The sequence below is a fragment of the Palaemon carinicauda genome, chromosome 25 (genome assembly GCF_036898095.1).
Source record: "Palaemon carinicauda isolate YSFRI2023 chromosome 25, ASM3689809v2, whole genome shotgun sequence".
Lineage (NCBI taxonomy): Eukaryota > Metazoa > Arthropoda > Malacostraca > Decapoda > Palaemonidae > Palaemon > Palaemon carinicauda.
In genome coordinates, this window is record NC_090749.1 from 2,078,754 (window position 1) to 2,094,782 (window position 16,029).

Here is a 16,029-nt window from a genome sequence, read left to right on the forward strand (position 1 = left end):
ATAGGAGAATTTGACACTAATGAGACAGTAATAGTTATGAAAACCATGTTAAATATGCTAAAAATAAAAGAAAATGATAGAAATAAGAATGATAATGATAGGCTTTGTGTGTTGTGTAGATAGGCAGAGGATACTACTGAGCATATTTTTAACTGTAATGAGTGAAGGAAATTAAGAAATAATAACATAGGTATAGGGAATTTAGTAACCTCAACTAAAGAGGGTGCCCAGTATATTGGAGAGATCCTAGAAGTTAGACGTAGAAGTAAGAAAATGCAAGATGTGCTGTCTACTCTTCATCTAGTAGTGTGCCCACAATCACAGTGTTGTGGAGAGAGCAACGAGGAACCTGGATCTTGAAAAGTTGATGAGCCCTTGAGGATGGAGACATCAAAATCAAATCGACTTGAGGTAACAAACACTCGGCCCAACATTTGTCACCTAAGTTCATAGTTGTATCGGTTACAGTGCTTCCAGGAGCTTTTATAGGAGTTTGTAGAGGCGATAAATTCAAGTAAGTTCTGGCCATGACTTTCAGTCCTAAATGCTTCCCCATCGGCAGTAACTTCACTCTCTCCCATCAACGAAGACTTGTATTACTTGAGATTATAAGTATGCTCGTCTTATGCAGACCTGAACTATCGTCTAAATCATGGTATGCTATATAGGCTTAGCATATTCCTAACTAATTTTAGAACACGTAACCTAAATTGCATACCTTGGCCAGCAACTCCCTTAGGTAAATTTGTCTCCCTTAAACTTTGCCTAATAATGATATATTCCATTATTCATGGAATAATAACTAAAAGCATTTTTCTCTTTACAGAACAAGAAGCATTTCTGGGAAGAGTTGCATCCATGACAGTCGGTAAGCACAAGACTGCTTAAATTATAATGCCGAAACAGTCATATTAAAGTGTATGTATACCCAAGCTCTGAACTAATCATTAAAGGACACATTATTGTAGGTACATTTTGCAAGGGACCATCTTATGTCAACAGATATCTTTCTGGTTGAGCAAATTAGTTCATGAGCAAGGGTTTGTCCGCCAATCTACAAACCTACCACATTCTTTAATCATAAACAGTATCTATCTAAATATTTGGGGTTTATGTATGATAGCGGCCACCTGTATGTATTATTATAGCTAACTTAGAAAAGGCAGTGTAAGGAGGGTCACGGGGGTCGCTGGGCCCCTCCTGTTAGGTAAATGGGTAGGGACACTGCTTGTAGGTTAGGTTAGGTTAGGATGGAAAGTTGTTTTTTTTTTTACAATAATACTATGTTCCCCACATGATTTTAAACAGCGTATATCAATTAATCATTACTGGTTCATTAGGTTTCAGGATTAAATATGAGGCTGTCGGTCAAAATAAAAGTTTCGCCCACCTCTCTGAAAATTTTCCAAGTCCTGTTTTGATCTGCACCATGGCACGGGTAGCTCCTGATTAGTTTCCAAACTTTCCCGATGGATAGAGCCCGTGTCGTCCCATGCCAAGAATCGTTCATTTTTACAATTTAATGCTGTCCCATCAATATACATTCTTATCCCACCATCAAATGGTTGGGACTCGTTCTTTACAGTGGCATTCGATACTGCTGTAAAAATTATCATGAATTGTTAGGTAAGGGAAAGGTCGTTATAATTCGTAGTTCGCTGAAGCCATGGCCAATTTACTCGATCTTAAATTTCCCCCAAGCATTGCTTCCTACCTGACTATAATAACACCCATTGGGCGGCACTCCGTTCGCCTATCAGCTGGTGGCGCTAGCCTGAACATTTATTAATGCTCGGACTTATGTTTTCGCTAATTCCAACAATCTACATTTTTAATCCCTTGTTAAGATTGTAGTTCGTTGGGATACGTCCAGAAATTATGCCGAACACTAATTTGATATATATACTGCCAAAGGTTAGTTGTTCTGTAACCGAAATACAAACCACACTATTTAATATGGGTATTACTTTCGGCGTAGCTTAAATGACGAGCCATTAGAATTTTAACGAGGGTTTACTACCCCTCGCTAGTTAGCGAGGGGGTAGGGAGGGGTAGCTAGCTACCCCTCCCCTCACACACCTGTGACTAGCTCACTTTGCTTTTGGCTCGGGTGATGAACAGACGTGTTTGCTCCCACCCTTGCTTATTGACAGCCTTTGATCTTGTTTTGCTTTTTCTTTGCAGTGTGCTTGGAAGTTGGCCTCTCCTATGCGGAAGTGTCCTGGACTACCTGACCGCCCTTGTGGTACATATATGTTGGCGGTTGAAACGGACACTCACACCGCATGTCCTTTTTGCAGGGGCCAACGGTGTGACAGAGACAAAGTGTGTAGGGAGTGGTCTACCTCCCTGTGGGAGAGGTTTTCCTGGCGCCGGAAGAAGAAGTCAAAACAGGATTTGTTCCTTAACTGAAATACAAACCACGCTTTTTAAATATTAAACTTAGCCGGTGAATATATAAATAGCTGACGTCTCCGACGGCCCGACAGATTCCAAAAAACTCGCGAGCGATCGCCATGAAGGTTGCGGGTGTGCCCACCAGCGCCGACTATCGGCCAGATACCGCATATACTTCTCAACCACTCCAGTTCTTCTCTGTCGGTGTCACCGACAACATTGGTTCCGCTCGCTCTAGACCTCGAGTTTTCTACCGAATTGGTGAAGTACTTGGTTTTGGTTTTATTGCTTTCGCCGTGTTGGATTATTCAATACTATCTTCAAAAGAAATGCTTTTGAAAGGAGAGGAAAAGTTTTTTGCCCTTGCTTTTTTAATCTCGCTCTGGTTTTTCCATAGAGAAAAGATGGCCGACCCTTCCCTCAGTGTACGGAAGTGTGTTAAAGGCTTTTAGTAATTATTTTATCACTTTATAGATTATTGTTGATATTTATAGATTTACCTCTATATATTTTATATCTCACCCGCCTTTATTAGGCCTCTTCGATTAGCTTTCCATTTATACTAAACATCGAGATAGATTTTATGTTTTTGTTTATATGCGGCCTTTACCTATTCTTTGTAGCCGGTCCTGACTTGGAAAACGTAGTTAAACAACGTTGAGCCCATTCAACTTTTATTTTTGTTTAGATAAAAACAGTTGCTCTGTAAGAGTGATGAGATGAATATTTTTAGAAAATATTTTAAGAAATTTATTCTTTGAATAGTCTTCGTACTGTTTTTCAAAGATGAACTAACGTTTGGTTTATTTATGCTACGCAGTTTGCGCTCTATCGTTACGATAGAGAAAGAGAGAATCACGGTTTCACTTTGCAGAAAGAGTAAATCGATTTTGACGTTTTGTTCATTCTTCTTTCTAACTGAAGTTTTTTAGATACTAATTTAAAGGAACATGTTAATTTTCAATTTCTTAGTCCTTTCAGTTTTTTTCCTTTAGTCAAATAAACTGTTATTGACGAAGAGTGAGTGGGCCATTCTCTTGTGGTGACAAGAGAGAGAGAGAGAGAGAGAGAAAGAGAGAACGATCCGATCTTTATTCTCGTCCCAAGTCTGTACAAGGAGTTTGGGAGCGAGTAACGTTGTTCTCGATTCTGTTTTTTTACTCTCGTCCCAAGTCTCTGTACGGGGAGAGAGGATAAAACGTTTTAGTTTTTATTCTCATCCCAAGGCACTGTACGGTGAGAGATTGAAAACGTAGTCCTTAGAGAACTAGTGTTTAGTCTCATCCCCAGTCACTGATCTTTTTAACTTTATATATTTCCGTTTTATTCGATATATATGTATATGTTTATTGATTTTTGCATGTGTGTTTCATTTTGTACTAATGTGCTTACATTATACGACTCATTTCGCAATTCTATCCTTTTGATTTAAGGGAGAATTGCGTGCTTCAGGTAGAAATCAGTTTTATTCATGTCTAATGTGAAATTATTAAAAAATGCGATATCAAGTTAGTGCAAAAAACATGTTCTGTGTTGCGGAGGGTTCGTTTGTTCGTGCTTGTCGCTTGCCTAGTCCGAGACCTCTTTCAGGCTCCCCTGCACCAGGGAGAAGGAATGTCGTAGGACCTAAGGGAGTGAGGAGTGTAAACCAACGAACAGACGTTCCCTCAAAGGTATCAGACGTTGCTCGTCAAGCACGTCCTTGCCATAAGACAGGAGAGACGAAGTTTCTCCTCGTCTTCCGATGATTCGTCTCTTTAAAAGCCTGGGCGTAAGGTTTCGAGACGGTTGAAACGTTTATTAGTTCCTTCAGAACAGGTTCAACGTCCTAGCTGTAGTCATCATAAGAGTCCCGTTCATAGCGATGACGTTCATGTACAGACGTTTCTGCCACAGACTCGACGTGACGTTGAGCGGTAGACACCGTAGACACAACGTGACGTCGAGTGTCAGTCACCATAGTCACGATATAGCATCGATCAGCAGTCACCGCTGTTACTACGTGACGTTTGAACGTCAGCCACCGCAGTCACAGGTTGATCCGAAGTTAAGTGTTTTGCAAGATGTGCTGTTAAAGCTTTCTTCTTTAATAGAAGCTTTCGATCCTGTTCCTGTGCGAAAGGATCCTTTGCTTTTTGTACGTCACGGTTCTGGGATACGTGATTCAGGTCTTCAACCTTCTAAACGAGCTTTGTTACGCCACGCTGACGTTATCCCTAGTGACAGCTTTGCTGTTAAACGAGATGCGGAGAATAAATCTCGATGTAACTTTGATTGCTTTGAACGTCAGCCACCGCAGTCACAGCGTGACGTTGAGCTCCAGACACCGCAGACATGACGTGACGTTGAGCGGTAGACACCGTAGACACGACATGACGTCGAGCGGTAGACACCGTAGACATGACGTGACGTCGAGGGTCAGTCATAGTAGTCACGATATAGCATCGAACAGCAGTGACCGCTGTTACTACGGGACGTTTGAACGTCAGTTACTTCTGTCACGACGTGTAGTAGAATAACATTCTCTGCAGTCACAACGTGACATCGACCCTCCAACTTTAACTTCTATTCATATACAAGTTGATGTAGCTTGTCAGGCTTTTCCTTCACGTCATTCTGAATATAAATCTCCTTCTCGCAAGACTTTAGATTTATCAGATGATGTGCCTTCTGAAGAAGTTGATGACCCCCTTTCAACTAATGTTCCTTTGGGGAGTCTTTCAGAAGAGGAGTAACCTAGGGTGGTCCAACAATCCCTTCTTTTATAATTATGAATTTCTTTAGTGAAATTTTGTCCTACTCGTTTTGTAACGGCTGCTCCGCCGTCTGAGTTTACTCTTGGCATGACTTTCTTCGACTCCTACATTTACGAAGTCAGTTCTCTCTTGTTCTTCCAAGAGGGCCATGCTCTTACTGGGAGACTGGTTGGAATCCAGGAGAAGTTTAGGATAGTCTGCTTTTGCTTTTCCTCCTTCTTAATTAGCTTCTCGCTCGGGCGTCTGGTGTGACACAGGAGAAGTTCTCGGCTTGGGAGTACCTGCCTCTGCCCAGGGAGACTTTTTAAGCCTTGTGGACTCTCCTCGTCGTCTAGCCATGAGACGCTCCTAGATTTTATGGTCTGCTTCAGAGCTAGACCATCTCCTGTTAGGAGTTTTTTCAATATTAATCTTACCCGATGATCATGTAGCTGTCAACTCTGTTGCCCGACAGAAAAAATCTAAGGTCGGGATACGCCAGCGATCGCTATACAGGTGGGGGTGTACATCAACAGCACCATCTGTCGAGCAGGTACTCAAGTACTTCTTGTCAACAAGAACTCAATTTTTCCTCTGTCGTGCCACCGGCAAGACCTACTTGGATACGCTGTTGTTTCTGGCGTTGTTTTTCACGATTTTGGTGATGTATTCGCTCTAGATTTTAGCCTTCGCTATTCAGGAACCTTTATCATTAGCTTATATAGCTTTTTGATTAGATTTGGATTAATTGTTAATGAACTTTGCTAGTTTTTGGATTTCCCCCCTGACTATTTCTGGAATTCAAGATGTCTGACCATTCACAAGTCCCTAAGTACAGGCAGTGTAGTGTTAGGGCTTGTTCTAGGCGTCTTCCGAAGGCCTCCATAGATCCTCACACCGTTTGTTCCAATTGTAGGGGTAAATCCTGTCAATTGGAAGATCGATGTGAGGAATGCGCTGGGCTTTCGGAATTCGATTTTAACGAATTCCTAAAGAATGCACGTAGGCTAGAGAAGGATAGGATCAGGAGGAGTTCTTCTCGCTCTTTTGATTTTTCCTCTCCCCATGCCCCTCAACCTACTCCTTCCCCTGTAGTGGTGACTCCCGACCCTGCTACTAGTGCTCAACCCTCCATGGCGGATATGATGCGTGCCATTCAGGCTCTTGGTGACAGAGTGGAGTCATTAGCTAATGACCGTAATCAACTTTTGGCCGATGTCAAAGAGTTGAAAGCGCGAAGTGCAGTGGGAAGTGTAGTGAGTGCAAGTGAAGTGAAAAGTGTCAGTGTCAGTGTTGCGCATGAGGGTACTCCTGTACGTGCCAGTCGTCCTCCCAGTCCGGGACCTCTTGCAAGCTCCCAAGCCCAGGGGAGAAGGAATGTCGAAGGACCAAAGGGTTCGACAGGCCTTGATCAGCGTACGGATGTACCCTCAGTGTTTGCGGACGTATCTGTCAGAGATCGTCCCATCCACAAACAGACGAATGAGCCCTGTCATTCCTCGTTTGTGGAAGAAGTTTCGAGGAAGAAACGTTGGACCAAGGTCTCACGACCTCTCAAGCGTAAGGTCCCTTCCGAGCGAGTCCAACGGCCCAGGTGTAGCCACTGGGTCAGTTCGGACTCGCCGCAGTCTTCCGAAGACTGCACACCTCCCAAGAGAGGTAGAGTGGTTCCGCAACAGGCTACTACTCCGTCTGTTGCCGCACCAACCACGGTAGACCCTAAGTGGTCCATGCTGCAGTCTATGCAGTCTCAGCTTGCTTCTTTCATGCAGGAGTATCGTGCTGAGAAGGTTGACACTGCACCTGTTAACCTACAACCTGCCACGGTTGTGCGCTCAGCAGATACTGCGGCTGCCTGCTCCCACACTCCACCTGTGAGAGCTCCACCACCGATGCGCAGTCGACCCTGCCAGACGCATGTTCATGCTGCACCCTCCGTTGACATGCGTGAGCTTCCGCATCAGCAGTGGGAAGGTTTTGTCGAGCTGCCGTGTTTTGACGCATTGCGGCATGCTCCGCAACCCATGCGGCATGCTCCGCAACCCACGGCAGTCCCTCCCACGCACCAACACTCCGCTTTTGTTGTTGCCAGCTCGCAGACTGACCAGCAGCGGCATGATGTTGGATCCGCAGCAGCTACGCATGCACCCGTGCTGCCGGATTCAGCCATTCAGCATTCTGCTCCACCTTTGCCACTTCCTCCTCAGCTTTCGGATGATGGAGTATCTGATGATGACGAAGCTGCACATTTGGACGATCCGCACTCCGACTTAGAAGAACCCAAGTCTACGCCTCCCTCCTTAGACTTCAGGAAAGTCCTTGCCCTGTTCAGGGACTTGTATCCGGAACAGTTTGTGTCTGCAACACCTCGCTCTCCTCCCTCCGAGTTTGCGTTAGGCATGCAGTCAGCAGCTCCTGTCTTCACCAAACTCGTTCTCGCACGCTCATCCAAGAGACCGTTGAGGGTTATGGGAGAGTGGTTGCAGTCCAAGAAGCAGCTAGGAAAGACTGCTTTCATCTTTCCGCCTACCAAGCTTGCTTCCAAATCTAGCGTCTGGTATGCCACGGGAGAGGAACCCGGCTTGGGAGTTCCTGCCTCTGCCCAGGGCGACTTCTCAAGTCTGGTTGACTCTCCCCGCAGGCTGGCTATGAGACGATCTAAGATTTGCTGGTCCTTTTCTGACATGGATCATCTGTTGAAGGGAGTCTTTCGTGCTTTTGAGATCTTCAACTTCCTCGATTGGTGTTTGGGAGCGTTAAGCAGAAAGACTTCCCCTTCGGATAAGGACTCGGCCATGCTTATCATGTCTAGCATGGATAAGGCCATTCGGGATGGGTCTGGTGAGCTTGCGGCTTCGTACGTGTCGGGAGTGCTTAAGAAGAGAGACCATCTTTGCTCCTTCTTGTCTGCTGGGATCACTCCATGCCAGAAGTCGGAGTTGTTGTTTGCTCCGCTTTCCAAGTGTCTCTTTCCGGAAGAGCTGGTCAAGGGGATGGCTGCCTCGTTGATCCAGAAGGACACCCATGACCTGGTGGCGTCCTCCGCACGTAAGGCTAAAGCTTTACCTTCCGTGCCTAGACCTAGGATGGACACACCAGCGTCTAGGTTCATCCCGCCCTTTCGTGGCAGAACCTCCAGCAGAGGAGGTACCCTTGCCGACAGTCATCGTGGCAAATCGAAGAAGGGTTCCAAGTCCTCAAAAGGCAGAATCTGACTGCCTACCTCTCCAGACAGCAGTGGGAGCCAGGCTCAAGAACTTCTGGCAGGCTTGGGAGAACAGAGGTGCAGACGCTCAGTCTGTGAAGTTGCTAAGGGAGGGGTACAGGATTCCGTTCTGCTGCAGTCCCCCTCTAGCAACATCTCCCATCAACCTCTCTCCCAACTACAAGGAGAAGGACAAGAGGCTAGCGTTGCAACAAGAGGTGTCGCTCTTGCTACAAAAGGGAGCGGTAGTCATAGTCCGGGACCATCAATCCCCGGGCTTCTACAACCGTCTCTTCCTGGTAGCGAAGAAGACAGGAGGTTGGAGACCGGTGCTGGACGTCAGTGCTCTCAACGCTTTTGTCACCAAGCAGACGTTCACAATGGAGACGACGAAGTCGGTCCTAGCAGCGGTCAGGAAGGAAGACTGGATGGTCTCGTTGGACCTGAAAGACGCATACTTTCATGTTCCCGTCCATCCAGACTCCCAACCTTTCCTAAGGTTCGTCTTTTGAAAGGTCGTGTACCAGTTCCAAGCCCTGTGCTTTGGCCTAAGCACGGCACCTCTTGTGTTTACGAAACTGATGAGGAATGTTGCCAAATTCCTTCACTTGGCAGACATCAGAGCCTCCCTCTATTTGGACGACTGGCTTTTAAGAGCTTCGTCAAGTCGTCGCTGTCTGGAGAATCTCAGATGGACTATGGATCTGACCAAGGAATTGGGTCTCCTGGTCAATATAGAGAAGTCCCAGCTCGTCCCATCTCAAACCATTGTCTATCTAGGTATGGAGATTCAGAGTCGAGCTTTTCGGGCTTTTCCGTCGGCCCCCAGGATCAGTCAAGCCCTAGAATGCATCCAGAGCATGCTGAGAAGGAACCGATGTTCAGTCAGGCAGTGGATGAGTCTAACAGGGACGCTTTCATCGCTGGCCCTGTTCATCGAGTTAGGCAGACTCCACTTCCGCCCCCTTCAGTTTCATCTAGCTGCTCACTGGAGAAGGGACATGACGCTAGAAGCAGTCTCAGTACCCATTTCCGAAGAGATGAGGTCTTCACTGACGTGGTGGAAGAACAGCATTCTTCTCAAGGAAGGTCTACCTTTGGCTGTTCAGACCCCCAACCACCGTCTCTTCTCGGACGCATCGGACACGGGCTGGGGTGCGACACTGGACGGACAGGAATGCTCGGGCACATGGAATCAGGAGCAAAGAACACTTCACATCAACTGCAAGGAGCTATTGGCAGTTCATCTGGCCTTGATAAACTTCAAGTCCCTCCATCTAAGCAAGGTGGTGGAGGTGAACTCCGACAACATCACAGCCTTGGCGTACATCTCCAAGCAAGGAGGAACTCATTCGAGGAAGTTGTTCGAGATCGCAAGGGACCTCCTCACTTGGTCAAAAGATCGAAAGATTTCGCTGGTAACGAGGTTCATTCAGGGCGACATGAATGTCATGGCAGATCGCCTCAGCCGGAAGGGTCAAGTCATCCCCACAGAGTGGACCCTTCACAAAAATGTTTGCAGCAGACTATGGGCCCTGTGGGGCAAGCCCACCATAGATCTATTCGCTACCTCGATGACCAAGAGGCTCCCGATGTATTGTTCTCCGATTCCAGACCCAGCAGCACTTCACGTGGATGCCTTTCTTCTGGACTGGTCCCATCTCGACCTGTATGCGTTCCCTCCGTTCAAGATTGTCAACAGGGTACTTCAGAAGTTCGCCTCTCACGAAGGGACACGGTTGACGTTGGTTGCTCCCCTCTGGCCCGCGAGAGAATGGTTCACCGAGGTACTGCAATGGCTAGTGGACGTTCCCAGGACTCTTCCTCTAAGAGTGGACCTTCTGCGTCAGCCGCACGTAAAGAAGGTACACCCAAGCCTCCACGCTCTTCGTCTGACTGCCTTCAGACTATCGAAAGACTCTCAAGAGCTAGAGGCTTTTCGAAGGAGGCAGCCAGAGCGATTGCCAGAGCAAGGAGGACATCCACTCTCAAGGTCTACCAGTCTAAATGGGAAGTCTTCCGAAGCTGGTGCAAGGCGAATGCAGTATCCTCAACCAGTACCTCTGTAACGCAGATAGCTGACTTCCTTCTACATCTAAGGAACGTAAGATCCCTATCAGCTCCTACGATCAAGGGTTACAGAAGTATGTTGGCAGCGGTTTTCCGCCACAGAGGCTTAGATCTTTCCTCCAACAAAGATCTACAGGACCTCCTTAGGTCTTTTGAGACCTCAAAGGAGCGTCGGTTGGCCACACCAGGCTGGAATCTAGACGTGGTTTTGAAGTTCCTGATGTCAGCAAGGTTCGAACCGCTTCAATCAGCCTCTTTTAAGGATCTCACATTGAAGACTCTTTTCCTCGTTTGCTTAGCAACAGCTAAAAGAGTCAGTGAGATTCACGCCTTCAGCAGGAACATAGGTTTTACATCTGAAACGGCTACATGTTCCTTGCAGCTTGGTTTTTTAGCTAAAAACAAGCTTCCTTCTCGTCCTTGGCCCAAGTCGTTCGAGATCCCAAACCTGTCCAACTTGGTTGGGAACGAACTAGAGAGAGTACTTTGCCCAGTAAGAGCTCTTAAGTACTATTTAAGACGTACAAAGCCATTACGAGGATAATCAGAAGCTTTATGGTGTTCTATCAAGAAACCTGCTTTACCGATGTCTAAGAACGCAGTTTCTTATTACATCAGGCTTTTGATTAGAGAGGCCCATTCTCATCTGAAGGAAGAAGACCTTGCTTTGCTGAAGGTAAGGACACATGAAGTTAGAGCTGTCGCTACTTCAGTGGCCTTCAAACAGAACCGTTCTCTGCAGAGTATTATGGATGCAACCTATTGGAGAAGCAAGTCAGTGTTCGCATCATTTTACCTCAAAGATGTCCAGTCTCTTTACGAGAACTGCTACACCCTGGGACCATTCGTAGCAGCGAGTGCAGTAGTAGGTGAGGGCTCAACCACTACATTCCCTTAATCCCATAACCTTTTTTAATCTTTCTCTTGAAATGCTTTTTATTGTTGTTTTTGGGTTGTACGGAAGGCTAAGAAGCCTTCCGCATCCTGGTTGATTTGGCGGGTGGTCAAATTCTTTCTTGAGAAGCGCCTAGATTAGAGGTTGTGATGAGGTCCTTTAGTATGGGTTGCAGCCCTTTATACTTCAGCACCTAGGAGTCGCTCAGCATCCTAAGAGGATCGCTAGGCTCAGTAAGGAAGACGTACTTAAAAAAGGCAGAGTAATGGTTCAAGTCGACTTCCTTACCAGGTACTTATTTATTTTATGTTTGTTATTTTGAATAACTGATAAAATGAAATACGGGATACTTAGCTTCTAATGTTAACATGTATGCTGGTCTCCACCCACCCCCCTGGGTGTGAATCAGCTACATGATCATCGGGTAAGATTAATATTGAAAAATGTTATTTTCCTTAGTAAAATAAATTTTTTGATATACTTACCCGATGATCATGAATTTAAGGACCCTCCCTTCCTCCCCATAGAGAACCAGTGGACTGAGGAGAAAATTGAGTTCTTGTTGACAAGAAGTACTTGAGTACCTGCTCGACAGATGGCGCTGTTGATGTACACCCCCACCTGTATAGCGATCGCTGGCGTATCCCGACCTTAGATTTTTTCTGTCGGGCAACAGAGTTGACAGCTACATGATCATCGGGTAAGTATATTCAAAAATTTATTTTACTAAGGAAAATAACATTTTTCGAGCGTTTGAAGTTTTTATTTGTTGGATTGGTCCCTGGGAGCCTTAAGTAAGAAGGTCTCTCCAGCTGTCAATGTATTGCTGTACAATTATGTCATGCATGAACAAGGCTATCAGGGATGGCTCCAATGATCTGGCAGCCACGTTCACTGCTGGAGTACTTAAGATGTAAGTGCGCTCAATGTGTTCATTGTCAAGACAAAGTTCACGATGAAGACTACCAAATCTGTCTTGGCAGCAGTAAGGGAAGGCGACTGGGTGGTCTCTCTCGACCTTCAGGATGCATACTTCCACATCCCGATTCATCCAAACTTTCAACAACACCTGAGGTTTGTGGACGGGAAAGTAATGTACCAATTTCGAGCACTGTGCTTCGGCCTCATTCCTGCTCCTCTTGTTTTTACAAGGCCCTTGCAAAATGTAGCAAGCTTTCTACATTTTTTGAGGATTCAGAGCCTCCCTTTATTTTGACGACTGGCTAATCAGGGCGTCGTCATTAAATTGCTGTCTGGAGAGCCTCTTATGGACATTAGACCTAACCAAGGAGCTAGGTCTCATAGTGAACGTAGAGAAGTCGTAACTTACAGTACTCCATCCCAGACTATTCTTTATTTGGGAATGGAGATACAGTGTCGGATTTTTCGGGCCTTTTCGTCTCCCACAAGAATGGAACAAGCTCTTGTTAAAAGTCCGTCACTTGCAAGAGAAAAACAGTTGCTCTGTAAGAGTTTGAACGAGCCTCGTGGGAACTCTTTCATCGCTGGAGTAGTTTATCTCTCTGGGGAGACTCAACCTTTGCCCTCTCCAATCTCACCTAAACCATTGGAACAAGGAGAAGGGCTTTGAGAGTATCTCTTTCCCAATCTCCAACTCAGTCTAGACATGTCTGACTTGGTGGGACAGCAACATCAAACTTCGAGAAGGTCATTCTCTTGCGATCAAGAGCCCAAACCATGTGTTGTATTCAGATGCATCAGATTTGGGTTAGGGAGCTCCACTGGACAGTCTGGAATGCTCGGGTCTTTGGTCCACGGATCAGAAGGAACTCCATTTAAGGCAAGTAACATCTCTCTTTTGACGAGATTTGTGCAAGGAAAAATGAATGTCTTGACGGACTGCCTCAGCAGAAGAGGACAAGTCATCTCCATGGAGTGGACGTTGCACAAGACTGTGTGCGAGAAGCTATGGATGACATGGGGTCAACCTACCATAGATCTTTTTGCGACTTCACTGACAAAGAGGCTCTCGACTTACTGCTTTCCAGTTCCAGATCCAGAGGCAGCCCACATAGACGCTTTCCTGCTGGACTGGTCTCACCTGGACGTTTATGCCTTTCCACCTTTCAAGATCCTAAACAAGGTGCTGCAGAAGTTCACCTCTCACGAAGGGACCAGGTTGACGTTGGTTGCTCCACTCTGGCCCGCGAGAGAGTGGTTCACAGAGGTACTTCTATGGCTGGTAGACGTTCCAAGAAGTCTGCCGTTGCGGATGGATCTCTTGCGACAGCCTCACGTAAAGAGATTTCATCAAAGCTTCCCCACGCTTCGTCTAACTGCCTTCAGACTATCGAAAGACTCTCTTGAGCTCGAGGGTTTTCGAAGGAGGCAGCCAGAGCGATCGCGAGGGCTAGAAGATCTTCTACTATCAGGATCTATCAGTCGAAATGGGAGGTATTTAGAGACTGGTGCAAGTCCTCCTCTATTTCCTCTTCCAAGTGCCTCTGTAGCGCAGATTGCGGATTTTCTGCTTTATCTGAGAAACGGTCGCTCCCTCTCTGCATCCACCATTAAAGGCTACAGAAGCATGTTAGCTTCTGTTTTCAGGCATAGGGGTTTGGATCTTTCTAATAACAAAGATCTCCAAGACCTGCTTAAGTCTTTCGAGACTTCTAAGGAGCGTCATATTTCACTCCTGCTTGGAACTTGGACGTGGTCCTACAGTTCCTTATGACAGACAGGTTTGAACCATTAAATTTAGCCTCCCTGAAGGATCTTACCCTCAAGACACTTTTTTTGGTGAGCTTGGCTTTGGCTAAAAGGGTTAGTGAGATACATGCTTTTAGCAAGAACATCAGCTTCTCCATTAATAAAGCAGTATGCGCTCTTCAACTTGGTTTTTTGGCCAAGAATAAACTTCCGTCTCGTCCTTGGCCTAAATCATTTGAAATCCCCAGTCTTTCTGAGATTGTGGGGTAAGAAGTTGAAAGTGTGCTGTGCCCCGTTAGAGCTCTTAAATTTTATTTATCCAGAACTAAAACGCTACGAGGTTGTTCAGAGGCTTTATGGTGCTCCGTTAAAAAACCCTCTTTGCCCATGTCTAAGAATGCGTGGTCTTATTTTATTAGGCTTTTGATTCGGGAGGCACACTCTCATTTAATTTAGAAGGATCGTAATTTACTTAAAGTCAAGGCTCATGAAGTTAGAGCGATAGCAACTTCAGTAGCGTTCAAGCAAAATAGATCCATTAAAAGTATTATGGACGCGACCTTTTGGAGAGGCAAGTCGGTATTCGCTTCATATTACTTGAAAGATGTCCAGAATCTTTATGAGGACTGCTACACACTGGGACCATTCGTAGCAGCGAGTGCAGGAGTGGGTGAAGGCTCTACCACTACATTCCCTTAATCCCAATATCCTTTTAATCTACTCTTGAAATTTTTAATCTTATTTTGGGTTGTACGGGAGACTAAGAAGTCTTTCGCAATCTTTTTGATTTGGCGGGTGGTCAAAATGTTGTTTCTTGAGAGCGCCCAGATTAAGGGTATTGATGAGGTCCTGTTATAGGGGTGTTCGCCCTGGATATAACAGCTCCTGGGAGTCTTTCAGCATCCTGAGAGGATGGCTGGGCTTCGTGAGGAAAGCGGACTAATGAGGCAGAGTAATCATCAGAGTCAGCTTCCTTACCAGGTACCTATACTTAAGTTTGTTTTTATGAAATATTTTTCAAAAACTCTTGAGCATATACGCCTTTATTGTTATAATACTGGTCTCTACCCACCACCATGGGTGTGAATCAGCTATTTATATATTCACCGGCTAAGTTTAATATTTAAAAATTATATTTTCATTATGAAATAAATTTTTTAATATACTTACCCGGTGAATATATAATATTAAAAGCCCTCCCTTCCTCCCTGATAGAGACCCTGCGGACTGAGAAGAACTGGAGTGGTTGAGAAGTATATGCGGTATCTGGCCGATAGTCGGCGCTGGTGGGCACACCCGCAACCTTCATGCCGATCGCTCGCGAGTTTTTTGGAATCTGTCGGGCCGTCGGAGAAGTCAGCTATTTATATATTCACCGGGTAAGTATATTCAAAAATTTAGTTTATAATGAAAATATCATATTTACATAGGGTATTACTTTCGCCGTAGCTGAAATGGCGAGCCATTAGATTTTTAACGACGGTTAACTACCCCCTCCTAGCGAGGGGGTAGGGGAGGGGTAGCTAGCTACCCCTCCTCCTCACACACCGGTGAACTGATTCACTTCGCTTTTGGCTCGGGTAATGGGCAGACGTGTCTGCTCCCACCATCGCTTGGCAGCCATTAATGTTTTGTCTTTACTTACTTTTTCTTATACTTAATATATATATAAACATTCTTTATGTTTATGCATATATTTGTGTATAGAAATATAGTAAGTTTCCTTTTCAGTGTTTGTGCTGTGTGTGTAGTGTACAACAACGTCACCGCGTAGTACCAGGCCACCACGGTTTCACGTCATGGGGCGCGGCCTCTCCCTTGGTCCTTCGGTCGTTCCTTCGGCTTCCGATAATTCGGCCGCCGTGGGGAATCGTCATCGCTGGACTTTCTTCATTCATCTGTTTTTTCCGCTGTTCCTCCTTCCCTACGGGGAACTTGGATTCTTAGCGAAGGGAACGTGGGAGTTTAGATTGACTACGGTCTCTCTCTCTACTCGAGGTCATTCACCCTTTTACTACTACCAAGTACTATTACGGAAAATTCTTTCCGGTGCGGGT

At 45.7% G+C, this 16,029-nt stretch overlaps 1 protein-coding gene across 2 annotated transcripts in view; it reads left to right on the plus strand.

The window, feature by feature from the left end:
- Window positions 1–330: 330 nt before the first annotated feature.
- LOC137618637 (zinc finger protein ZFP2-like) overlaps window positions 331–16,029 on the plus strand; it is a 70,147-nt gene continuing 54,448 nt past the window's right edge. Inside the window, exons 1-2 of one of the 2 annotated variants that reach the window (XM_068348760.1) lie at window positions 331–514; window positions 827–868. The gene's annotated coding sequence lies outside the window, so the exon portion shown is untranslated. The remainder of the gene's footprint in view (window positions 515–826; window positions 869–16,029) is intronic. The other variant, XM_068348761.1, reaches the window with a different exon arrangement.